We start from the raw sequence: 11,694 nt of genomic DNA on the forward strand, positions 1-11,694 counted from the left end.
CCCTCTCAAAACAAGCAAAACACCTCCCGACCCACAATGACATTCGCAGTCAACTTACAACAGCCCCTCTCTTGGCCTTGGTGTCTCCCATGATCAACTCAATTCCTTTATGATCCATCCCTGGCAGACACCTGTTACCGCATGGATCGGAAATATCCCTCAACAATCTACATGTGGTCATTGTTGCATGTATTTGCTCCATGTTCTACTGACAGGAAAATGATGTCCAGTCTTTCCACACAGCACTTGCTTAATGTCGTGCCAACTCCCTTTGATTGTGACGCTGCTGGTACTTGTATTAAATTTCATTCATACTGACACGGTTTTGCGAGGTGGTGATGGCGGGTTCGGATCCCAAAAAGCAGGCAGGAGGGAGCAGGAGGTTGTTTGACAAATTGTATTAAAATAAAGTCAGCAGGAACAAAATGTAAAACATCAAAATGATCTGAATGGAAAAAATACAAAGTAGCAAAAGAAAACCAAGTGTAAAAGTCCGCCAAGGTTAAACATACACGTACACGATGCATGCAGCAAACAATGAATCGGCACCGGATGATCGTGCCAGGTGTCCTTTTAAGTGTTATTGATTATAACGACCAGCACCTGCGAGGCTGCCGGCAGGGCTGACGTCGCTAACCGCTGGTCGCCAATCTGATCGGGACGACCAGCACCTGTGCAGGCGGGGCCGACAGCGCCCCCCGTTGGTCGCCAACCAGATCATGACAGTACCCCCCCTTCAAGGGGCTGCTTCCAGAAGTCCCAACAGTCTCCCAAAAGGTCCACTCGCCAGGGAACGGTCGGTGGAGAGGGCAACCGCTGCCTCTCCAGCATACGACGGGCGGCGGCCTGATGGGAACGGGACTCGGCCTGGGCTGGACGAAGACGCGGCACGGATCGTCGTGGGCGTGAGTGCGATCCCTCTCGCACGTTCACGCGACGGCGCATGGCTCTGCGTGGACGTCGAACTGCCAGGCGCAGAATGGCACCCCGTACGGCCGTATGGGACCAGGTCTCGGCCGGACGCCGACGTGGGCGTGAACTGCCCGGCTCCGGGGGAACGAGACCAGTCCAGAGCCGCTCCGGGATCCAGCGGTGAGTGGGGTCTCGGACTGACATTGACGCGGACGTTGCACGGCTCGTCGTGGATGAGACTCAATTCGTCATGCACGACGACAGCGTGGCTGGACGTGGGCATGCAATGCCAGTCACCCAGGGTCACCCTGGACGGCCACCTGGAAGGAGGTCTCGGCCGGACGTTTACGTGGACGTCGCGGCTCGTCGAGTGACGCGATTCAAACGCGACGAGGCTTGCGCTAACGTGGACGTAGCATTGCCAGGCACAGGGTGGAAATGAGACGGGTCCGATGTACCTGCGGGATCCGATAGTTGGCCGATTCATTCTATCACGGTTTTGCGAGGTGGTGATGGCGGGTGCGGATCCCAAAAAGCAGGCAGGAGGGAGCAGGAGGTTGTTTGACAAATTGTATTAAAATAAAGGTCAGCAGTAACAAAATGTAAAACATCAAAATGATCTGAATGGAAAAAATACAAAGTAGCAAAAGAAAACCAAGTGTAAAAGTCCGCCAAGGTTAAACATACACGTACACGATGCATGCAGCAAACAATGAATCGGCACCGGATGATCGTGCCAGGTGTCCTTTTAAGTGTTATTGATTATAACGACCAGCACCTGCGAGGCTGCCGGCAGGGCTGACGTCGCTAACCGCTGGTCGCCAATCTGATCGGGACGACCAGCACCTGTGCAGGTGCAGGCGGGGCCGACAGCGCCCCCGTTGGTCGCCAACCAGATCATGACACATACTAGGTGTCGGATTCTTTCGAGTCCAAAAGGGGAAATGAAGGATTATTTCAAATATGATAATATAATAATACTAATAATAATTTGTTTAGTTAAGCCTCTGCCATGGTATTTTGCTTTTCTCAATGATATGTCATGACAATAAGGTCATGATTTGCGTCTTCAACAATGTAATAATATGATGTGCATCTTCAATAATGTCATGATGTGTGTCTTCCGCCATATTTACATAGCTTGTATAACCTTCTGATACGCAGAGTGAACCAAGTTGATTCTTGGTGCCATCTGTTAACCTTGATGCACTGCATACTGGAGACTTTGTGGAGACAGACTGATAAAAGCTCGGAATTGTTTTGGAAGAAGGCCGCCTCGGTGTCACGCCATAGTCTTGATACCGCCCTTCTGATATAATAAATATGTTGTGTGTCCATGATGTGAACACACTCGTGATCGTGCAGTCATTGTCTGTAAATCATGTGTGTCCGCAATATTTTGCAAATAAACTCTTCGAAGATACTGTTCATCGACTCCAGCTTTTATTTGGATTAACAAAATACTCATCATCCGATATTAACGAACACACGGAGGAGTGAAGGCCACTCTCCTCCAACATGACATAGTATGTTCCCTTTCAAATGTTCTAATGATTAAATATGATTCAAAATGTACAACACACTACAACTTTGTCTTCAAAAAAACAATACGGCGACTGTTCAACGTTGTAATAAAACCCTGGATACACAAGTCATATTTCTACGTATTCATAAACTTTGAGGGACTTGTATGCCTTCAAACTATCGTGAGTGAACTGTCCAGGAGTATCGACGAGGTAAAAATAAATATCAGTGAAAGTAATGTCCGGCCACAATGATGGCTCGTCAAACCATCTATTCTTCAAATTGAAAGGATCCGGCAAGTTACAAGTACCGTCACGATATCCCAGCTTCTCAAAATATCGCTCTCGGACTTCGAACGGTAGCTTTCGCACATAATCGGAGAATTGTTCAGATTTCATGCTACAGTAATTAGCTTTGTCCATACTCGCCATTGTTGCTTTTGCCTATCAGCGAGAAAAATCAGGTGATGTTCTACCTAAAAAAGAACTCAAGTTTGGGTGCGCGTATTTAACGAGCGCTGGGGAAAATCGTCATATTTAATTAATGCTTTATCCCTTCCAGGAGGGGGCACCATTTCCATGGCTATTCTCCATAGTCGTGCTCTTCAGTTTCGATTCTCGGAAAGACTTGGGTCACGTGCATTCCTTTTTTTTAAATTGTTGATTACCATTTCTTTCGCTACGCTTCATTTCCTCGCCTCGCCCACACTGAAACGTGAGTTGAGCATTGCTGTTTTGCACAATTACCAATATCCAGAGTTTCAATTCAATGTTCTTTATATTTTAATTAATATACTGTTAGATGGCAACTCAGGGTAATTTTATTTCGGTATTGTGTTCATAGTTTACATTGTCAATAAATGATTTTTATCATGGACACATGTGTTCTCACTTATAATGCTTGGTCTTAGCCGAGAAAAAGTGAAACAAAGTTTTATACTGATTTTTAATTGAAAATTAGGTCTTGGGAAAATTAGGCGTTATGCACATCTTCTTCTATTCCTTTCAGCTTTTCTCTTCACGGGGTGCGCGTTATAAACATGTGCGCGTTTTACTTGAAAAATACAGTAATTTTAATCAGAGCTGGCTTTTATGTCCCTAAACATGTTTTCACGCAGCTTTTAAAAACACTAAACCTTTTCCTCCTTCACATTATGTTTTTGAGATGTTTTAATTTTTTTGTCTTTAAGTTTGACCTTTAAAAAAAGAAGGAGAGGAGGGATGTGTGCCCGGAGGAAAAGAGACAAATGGAACGCCAAGAGTGTAGAACTAAGAGTAGGAACTTTGAATGAAGTCTCCTTCGTAAATGTCATGCAACACTCTTCCTTTTTCAACTTCCACCATCTTGTCCTCACTTCAGTCTTCATCTTCCTCACTGCCAGCGTCATCCTACACTCCACCAACCTATGCTGTCTGGCTACACTCTCACCAACCACTACTTTGCAGTCACTGATTTCCTTTAGATGGCGCCGTTGACACAAAATGTAGTCTACCTGTGTACTTCTGCCTCCACTCTTATAGGTCACCTTATGTTCCTGTCTCTTCTGAAAGAAAGTATTTACAACAGCCATTTCCATTCTCTTAGCAAAGTCAACCACCATATGTCCTTCGGCGTTCCTCATCTGGAGTCCAAACCTTCCCATCACCTCCTCATCATCTTTGTTTCCTGCGCCAACATGTCCATTGAAGTCTCCACCAATTACAACCCTCTCCCTTCTCGAGATGTTCTGTATGATGTCATCAAAGTCCAACCAAAATTTCTCCTGCTCCGCCAGCTCACATCCAACTTGTGGGGCATACCCACAAACAACATTGAACATCACTCCTTCAATTTCTAGCTTCAGACTCATCATTCTATCTGATACGCTTTTTACTTCTAAGACATTCCTAACAAACTCTTCTTTTAAGATAACCCCAACTCGATTTATCTTTCTTTCTTCACCATGATAGAACAACTTAAACCAGGACCCTAAGCTTCTAGCCGTGCTCCCTTTCCACCTGGTCATTGTTGGATTGGATTGGATTGGATATGCCTTTATTAGTCTCACAGTGGAGAAATTTACATTTCACATTCCTATTTCAATCTCATTCAATTTCATTGTTCCTACATTCAAAGTTCCTAGGAAGTCTGGAGTGACAGAAAAGTATGTAGGAGCGGTGCAAGACATGTATCATGACTGTAAGACAGTTGTGAGGTGTGCTGTCGGTGTGACTGAGGAATTCAAGGTGGAGGTGGGACTCCACCAGGGGTCAGCTCTGAGCCCCTTCTTATTTGCTATGGTGATGGACAAGCTGACAGACGGTGTTAGACAAGAATCTCCTTGGACCATGATGTTTGCAGATAACATTGTGATCTGTAGCAAGAACGGGTAACAGGTGGTGGAGAAACTAGAGATGTGGAGATATTCCCTGGAAAGGAGAGGAATGAAGATCAGTCGCAGCAAGACGGAATATATGTGTGTGAATGACAGGGATCCAAGTGCAAGAGTGATGCTACAGGGAGAAGAGATGAAGAAGGTGGATGATTTTAAGTACTTGGGGTCAACTGTTCAGAGCAATGGAGAGTGTGGAAAAGAGGTGAAGAAGCGTGTCCAGGCAGGCTGGAGCGGCTGGAGAAAAATGTCAGGTGTGATGTGTGATCGAAGGGTTTCAGCTAGGATGAAAGGAAAAGTGTATAAAACAGTGGTGAGACCAGCCATGATGTTTGGACTGGAGACAGTGCCACTGAAGAAAAGACAGGAAGCAGAGCAGGAGGTAGCAGAGCTGAAAATGTGAGGTTTTCTTTGGGAGTGACCAGGTTGGATAGGATCAGGAATGAGTACATTAGAGGGACAACTCATATGAGAGGCTTTGGAAAGTAAGTCAGAGAGGCCAGTCTGAGATGGTTTGGACATGTCCAGAGGAGAGAGCGTGACAATATCGTGAGAAGGATGCTGTGCCTTGAACTGCCAGGCAGGAGACTGAGAGGAAGACCGAAGAGGAGGTTTATGGATGTGGTCAAAGAGGACATGAAGGTAGCTGGTGTGAGAGAAGAGGATGCGCATAGATGGAGGACATTGATTCGCTGTGGCGAACCCTGAAGGGAAAAGCCGAAAGGAAAAGAAGTTTGACCTTTAAAATCATCCACAATACGGATTTTTATAATGCTCTGCAATGTATACTATATAAATGAGGCTTCTGCAATGTCTACTATATAAATGAAGCTCAACAACCTTTCGAAGCCAAGCCTTTTGAAGGGTTCTTGACAAACAACACACTGTCATCTCCTCACTTGGAAAATAATAATAATAATAATAATAATAATAATAATAATAATAATAATAATAATAATAATAATAATAATAATAATAATAATAATAGTACAAATTAGTATAGCATCTCTGCTTATTGCAGATGATGTTGTACTGTTGGGGCCTTCAAGTGGAGCTCTCCAACGCTTCGCAGCCGAATGTGAAGCGGTTGGGATGAGAATCAGCACCTCCAAATCTGAGACAATGATTCTCAGTCGGAAAAGGGTGGAGTGCCCTCTCCAAGTCGGGAAGGAGATTTTGCCTCAAGTGGAGGAGTTTAAGTATCTGGGAGTCTTGTTCACGAATGAGGGTGTAAGGGAGCGAGAGGTCGACAGGCGGATCGGTGCGGCGTCTGCTGTGATGCGGACTTTGTACCGATCTGTTGTGGTGAAGAAGGAGCTGAGCCAAAAAGCAGAGCTCTCAATCTACCGGTCGATCTACGTCCCAACCCTCATCTATGGTCACGGGCTATGGGTTGTGTCCGAAAGAACGAGTTCCCGGATGCAAGCGGCCGAAATAAGCTTTCTCTGTAGGGTGTCCGGGCTCTCCCTTAGAGATAAGGTGAGAAGCTCGGTCATCCGGGAGGGGCTCAAAGTCGAGCCGCTTCTCCTCCACATCGAGAGGAGCCAGATGAGGTGGCTCGGGCATCTGATGAGGATGCCCCACTGGCAGGAGACCCCGGGGACGACCCAGAATACGCTGGAGAGACTATGTCTCCCAGCTGGCATTGGAACGCCTCGGGATCCGCCAGGATGAGCTAGAAGAAGTGGCTGGGGAGAGGGAAGTCTGGGCGTCCCTACTGAAGCTGCTGCCCCCACGACCCGACCCCGGATAAGCGGCAGAAGATGGATGGATGGATAATACAGTGGAGCATTGGCTTATGCACTTAATTGGTTCCCAGACAGAGTGTGTAAGGCAAAAAGTATGTATCCCAAAAAATAATTTCCCATAGGAAACCATTAAAATGAGAATAATCCGTTTTCCCGGGTCTCCATAAAATATAATTTTCAACTAAATAAGCCTTAAAGGACAACCGACGTCTCCGAACAAGCTGTGTCCATAATGTGTAAAATCGCTTCAAATGATTTCTACTGAGCGTATTTTACAAAGACTCCACCGCATATAGCTATATTTTACGTTTTAAGACTCGCGCTGAATATTCCGGAAGTCTTGTTTTTGAGTTGGTGACGAGTCCTCACCCTACGTCACTGAAGGAACACCCCTGACTGAGAAAGGACATACCTTGCATCACCTCAATGCATTTTGCGGTACTTTGTTTGGTCTGAAAACTTTGTGTTGATGGCGAAATTAGAAGGAAAACGCATAAATAACGCAATGGCAGTGGCGGTCCGTGCATTTCACACCTAGGCCTTCAGTGAAGTCCTGCTTAGTCCGACTTTAACAAATATCCCTCGTAATACCATAATTTATGACACAACGGCTGGAGATATCATTTACAAAAGCACACGCACGCAGTACTGGGCGTGGCATCACCTTAATCGTCTACAACACAGGCTATTTTCCGGAGCAATTACACATCAATAAATCTGCATCAGCAATTAGAACTTGTCACTATACGTGATACGGCAAACACTTAAAAATAAAAGGAAATTTAAAATCATTTGTCCACAAAGTTTTATGAAGTCCACCAAGAATATGCAATCTTTAACAAGATTTTACGCTAAATTACAAAATGTCAGTTTAATATAAGAAAAACAACAAGACGTTCACAAAACGAACTATTTGTTGGAAATAAAAGTAAACACATATTTTTCATTTGTTCTTGAGAATAGGCTTACCTACATGCGACAGCGAGTTGTCCTCTCCTTCAGCCATTGTGGGTTAAAAAAGCGAGTAGATATACTTGGTTTTTCTGCTAAAGTGAGTATCCAATCACAGGACGCGTACGTCATGTTCAACGCGAGGCCCTCTAGCTGGCCTCACTGTGCCAACTCGTGATCTGATTGGCTATCGCAACTGGATATCAACAACATGTGCCCGTTCATGTACAGCGCACAGACGCCCTCACTGTTGATTCTGAAGGCGTTGGTCAGATTTCATACAGCCTGGCGACACAAACTAGCTGAATTCTGATTGGGATTAAAAACTCTGACCTAAAACTACAACAATGAAAGGAGCATAACCAAATGGATATAATATAACATCAACAAAACAATATGTAGAATAATTACATATATATTTAGAAAAAATACTTTTTTAAAGAAATTGACTTTTATTATAATTATGATAATGATGTCTGATTATGTTAGGCCAGCAGAGAAGGCCAGGTCAATCTGCCTGTTTGTTGATGGCTTGATGGAATGGTGTGGGAGGGGGCAGGGAGGGAGTTACTGTATGGAAGGAGAGTCACCTTCTATAAGGACTGTTGGTAACTCAACCTCCGGTGTGGCTTCTCTTCTTTGCTTCTTCGGAGACTATCAATTTTTGCTGACTAAAAACCTCTTCATTGACACATGTTGCTTTATGACTTGTAAGGTCTTATAAAACTGAGGCATCACATTATCATTCATTATGTTGATGATTCTCATCGCCAGTCTCTTCTGAATGGAACTGTTCAATAAAAGTCTGTACATCATTCCACTTAGCCAACATCGTCTTGATGCTCTCACTTGATGCTGCAGCCAACTCCTCCTCGCCCTCAGATGACAACTCCTGAATGGCTTGCTTGTCCTCGTGAAGGCAAATCAAATCCTCTGTGTTGAGGACGTCAGGTCAGCAACAACCTCCTCGATGTCATCTGCATCCACTTCGAGTCCCATGTTCTGTCCAATGGAAACAATGTCGTCCAAAACAGCAGAGTCATGTGGATCAAATCCTTCAAAGTCCCTCTCAAGGATGCATACGGGCCACAAATTCTTCCATGCTGGTTTCAAGGATCGAAGGGTAACATCATGCCAAGCCTTTTCGGCAGCATGGATATGCCAGTACTGTTTTCGAATGGGAGGAATGTCGGAGCCATTTGACTGTCGTCGCTGGACAGCTCTGGGGCCATTGTTTTTTGTTTGCGCCTGTAATGGGCAGCATCTTCACAGCCCCGCTTTGTTCAGCGGAAAGGTCGGTGCTGTTGGTCAGTCTGCGGTTGGATGGATGCATGGCTTGAGGAGCCTGCGATAAGAAAGCAGCGTCAGCCGATGCGTATGTGGAACTGTCGCGGCTTGGAATTGAAGCGGATTTATGTGGGACAGGAGATGTGAGACAATGTCTTTTTGTCAATGGATGCTACAGCTTCGTGTTTGCTTTCAACATTTAGCTTGTAGTAGATGTGCAAATTCCACCATGACGTCCCTGATCCACTGCTGAAATGGATGCTTTGATCCTCTCCTCTTTCATCTAGAACTGCTTCATGTCATCACAAATAGGGTACAGCAAGTCCTTAAGAATGAACTTTGAGTGTTGTAATTCATTGTCCTTTGTGTCTTTGTGTTGTCATATTTGTGATTTTTGTTTTTCCCAAGATGGCGCCGCGTGAACACGCAGCGGCTCCCCTCTCCCGGCAAATTGGCGTTTTCATGTTTATTATGTTTGTTAAAGTCATTATAAGTGCCTTGCATGCTGAGTCTGAGAGGACAGTAATTTCATCTATGCTGTATGTCATGCATATTAGCATATTTGACAATAAAGCTGACTTTGACTTGACTTTGACTTTTTCTATCAGCTGAACACAACGATACACATTAAAATGGTCCTTCCAATAATCCCTAAGGGATAGTTCGGTGTCATTTGTCATGTGAAAGCACCGAGTAAATAAAGCCTTTGTGTAAAGCTTCTTGAAGCTTGCGATCACTTGCTGGTCCATGGGCTGCAGGAGAGGGGTTGTGTTGGGAGGGAGGAATTTCACCTTGATGAAATTAAGATTACCCTGAAGTTCCTCTTCCAAATTTGGTGGATGCGCTGGGGCATTGTCAAGGAGAAGAAGACACTTGACAGGGAGTCCTTTCTCCTCGAGATATTTCCTCACTGAAGGAGCGAAAACATCATGCATCCAGTCCATAAACAGGAGACGAATAACCCAAGCTTTGGTGTTGTACTTCCACATCAGAATCAGAATCAGAATCATCTTTATTGCCAAGTATGTAGGACACACAAGGAATTTGTTTCCGGTAGAACACGCTGCACTAGTATCGTTGTCAAAAAAAAAACTGCTAAGTGGCACTATACAGTTCCATTTTGGCTACTGTTGAAAGAGTTCAAAGAGTTAATGGCTTGGGGGAAGAAGCTGTTTAAATGTCTGCTGGATTTGGTGCGCATGGATCGGTAGCGCCTGCCTGAGGGGAGTAGCTGGAAAAGGTGGTGGGCAGGGTGCGGAGGGTCCAGTAGGATTTTCCGCGCCCTAGTTTGGATTCTTGCAGTGTGCAAGTCCTCGAGAGTGGGTAGGGCGGTGCCAATGATTTTTTCCGCCGTCCTAACTGTCCGTTGAATTATTATTACATACATTACAGGAAGCTTGGATTTAACCACCTCATTTCTCTTGAAGGTCCTTGGGCTTTCTGAATGATAAACCAACATTGGTTTTATCTTACAGTCACCACTGGCATTAGCGCAAAACAGGAGGGTTAGCCTATCTTTCATAGGTTTCTGCCCAGGGACAGACTTTCTCTTCATGTGTGATGAAAGTCCGGTTAGGCATCTTTTTTCAAAAAAGGCCGGTCTCATCGACATTAAATACTAGCTGAGGAACGTAGCCTTCTTCTTTCACCATTTGGAGGAATGATCCCTTGTAGGCTTCGGCAGATTTACTGTCAGAACTGGCTGCCTCTCCATGACGAATAACGCAGTGAATCCCTGTACGCCGCTTAAAGGACAACCGACGCCTCCGGACAAGTTGTGTCAATCATTTGTAAAATTACTTCAAATGACTTCTACTGAGCGTATTTTAAAAAGATTGCACCGCATATAGCTATATTTTACGTTTTAAGACTCGCGCTGAATATTCCGGAAGTTTTTTTTTTGAGTTGGTGACGAGTCCTCACGTTACGTCACTGGAGGAACGCCCCTGACCGAAAAAAGGACACATTGTAGCAGTCCTTCCGTCACGTCAATGTATTTTGCTGTACTTTGTTTGGTCTGAAAAGTTTGTGCAGCACCAAAAAGAGGTAGAAGAGGGCGACAAAGCTCCATGTAAGGAATTAATCAGCCTGTGGAAACGGGCTGATTTATTCCTCACACGGAGCTTTGTTGCCATTTTCTGCCTCTTTTTGGTGCTACATTTTCCCACCCCAGATACCTCAAAATGGCACGGAATAAATTATTTAATCGATTGCAAACATGTATGCTTTCCTCTTCAGAACTATTTGAATCATATTCATAACTGGATGAGTAACAAGAAAGCATATTCTCTGAATCTGAAGCCATTGTTTTGATTCTCGAGCAAGGCAAGACGTCTTGGGGTGACACCACAAACAAGGGGGCGGGACCTTCTGAAACTGGCCACTTCCGGGTTCTTTTTTTTTGTAGATTTTGGACACTTTAAGTAATTTTTATTGGTGTTTTGCATTTGACTAAAAATATCAGCCTGCGTGTTTTGGGTATTTTAGATGCTATAAAAAGGGTGAAACAAATACAATGACCCGACACAGAATGGTCGTGCCAGGAGTCCTTTTAACTGCCACTGATTCCAACGACCAACACCTGTGCAGCTGCAGGCAGGGCCGACATCGCCACCCATTGGTCGCCAACCAGAACATGACAATATCAGAGTCTCTATATTGTAGCCCAAAGGCCTTGAGTTCGACACGTGTGCTCTCAATGGTCTTGATTTACGCGTCGAGCGTTCCCGCGGCTGCCCCGCAGGCTCTGGTGTTGAAACAGGCTTGGCCAACAGAGATAAAGTCATCTCAGATAAGACTGAGTAAGGGAGATGCTCTATCACTGGAATTACAGGCAAACCAGTCCGTCTTCACTAAACTTAATCTGCCATTCCTCGTGGCTGCTGTGCGAAAGTTTGCATT

The sequence above is a fragment of the Hippocampus bargibanti genome, linkage group LG11, assembly GCF_051943395.1.
Source record: "Hippocampus bargibanti isolate YZ-2025 linkage group LG11, ASM5194339v1, whole genome shotgun sequence".
NCBI classification, from domain to species: Eukaryota; Metazoa; Chordata; class Actinopteri; order Syngnathiformes; family Syngnathidae; genus Hippocampus; species Hippocampus bargibanti.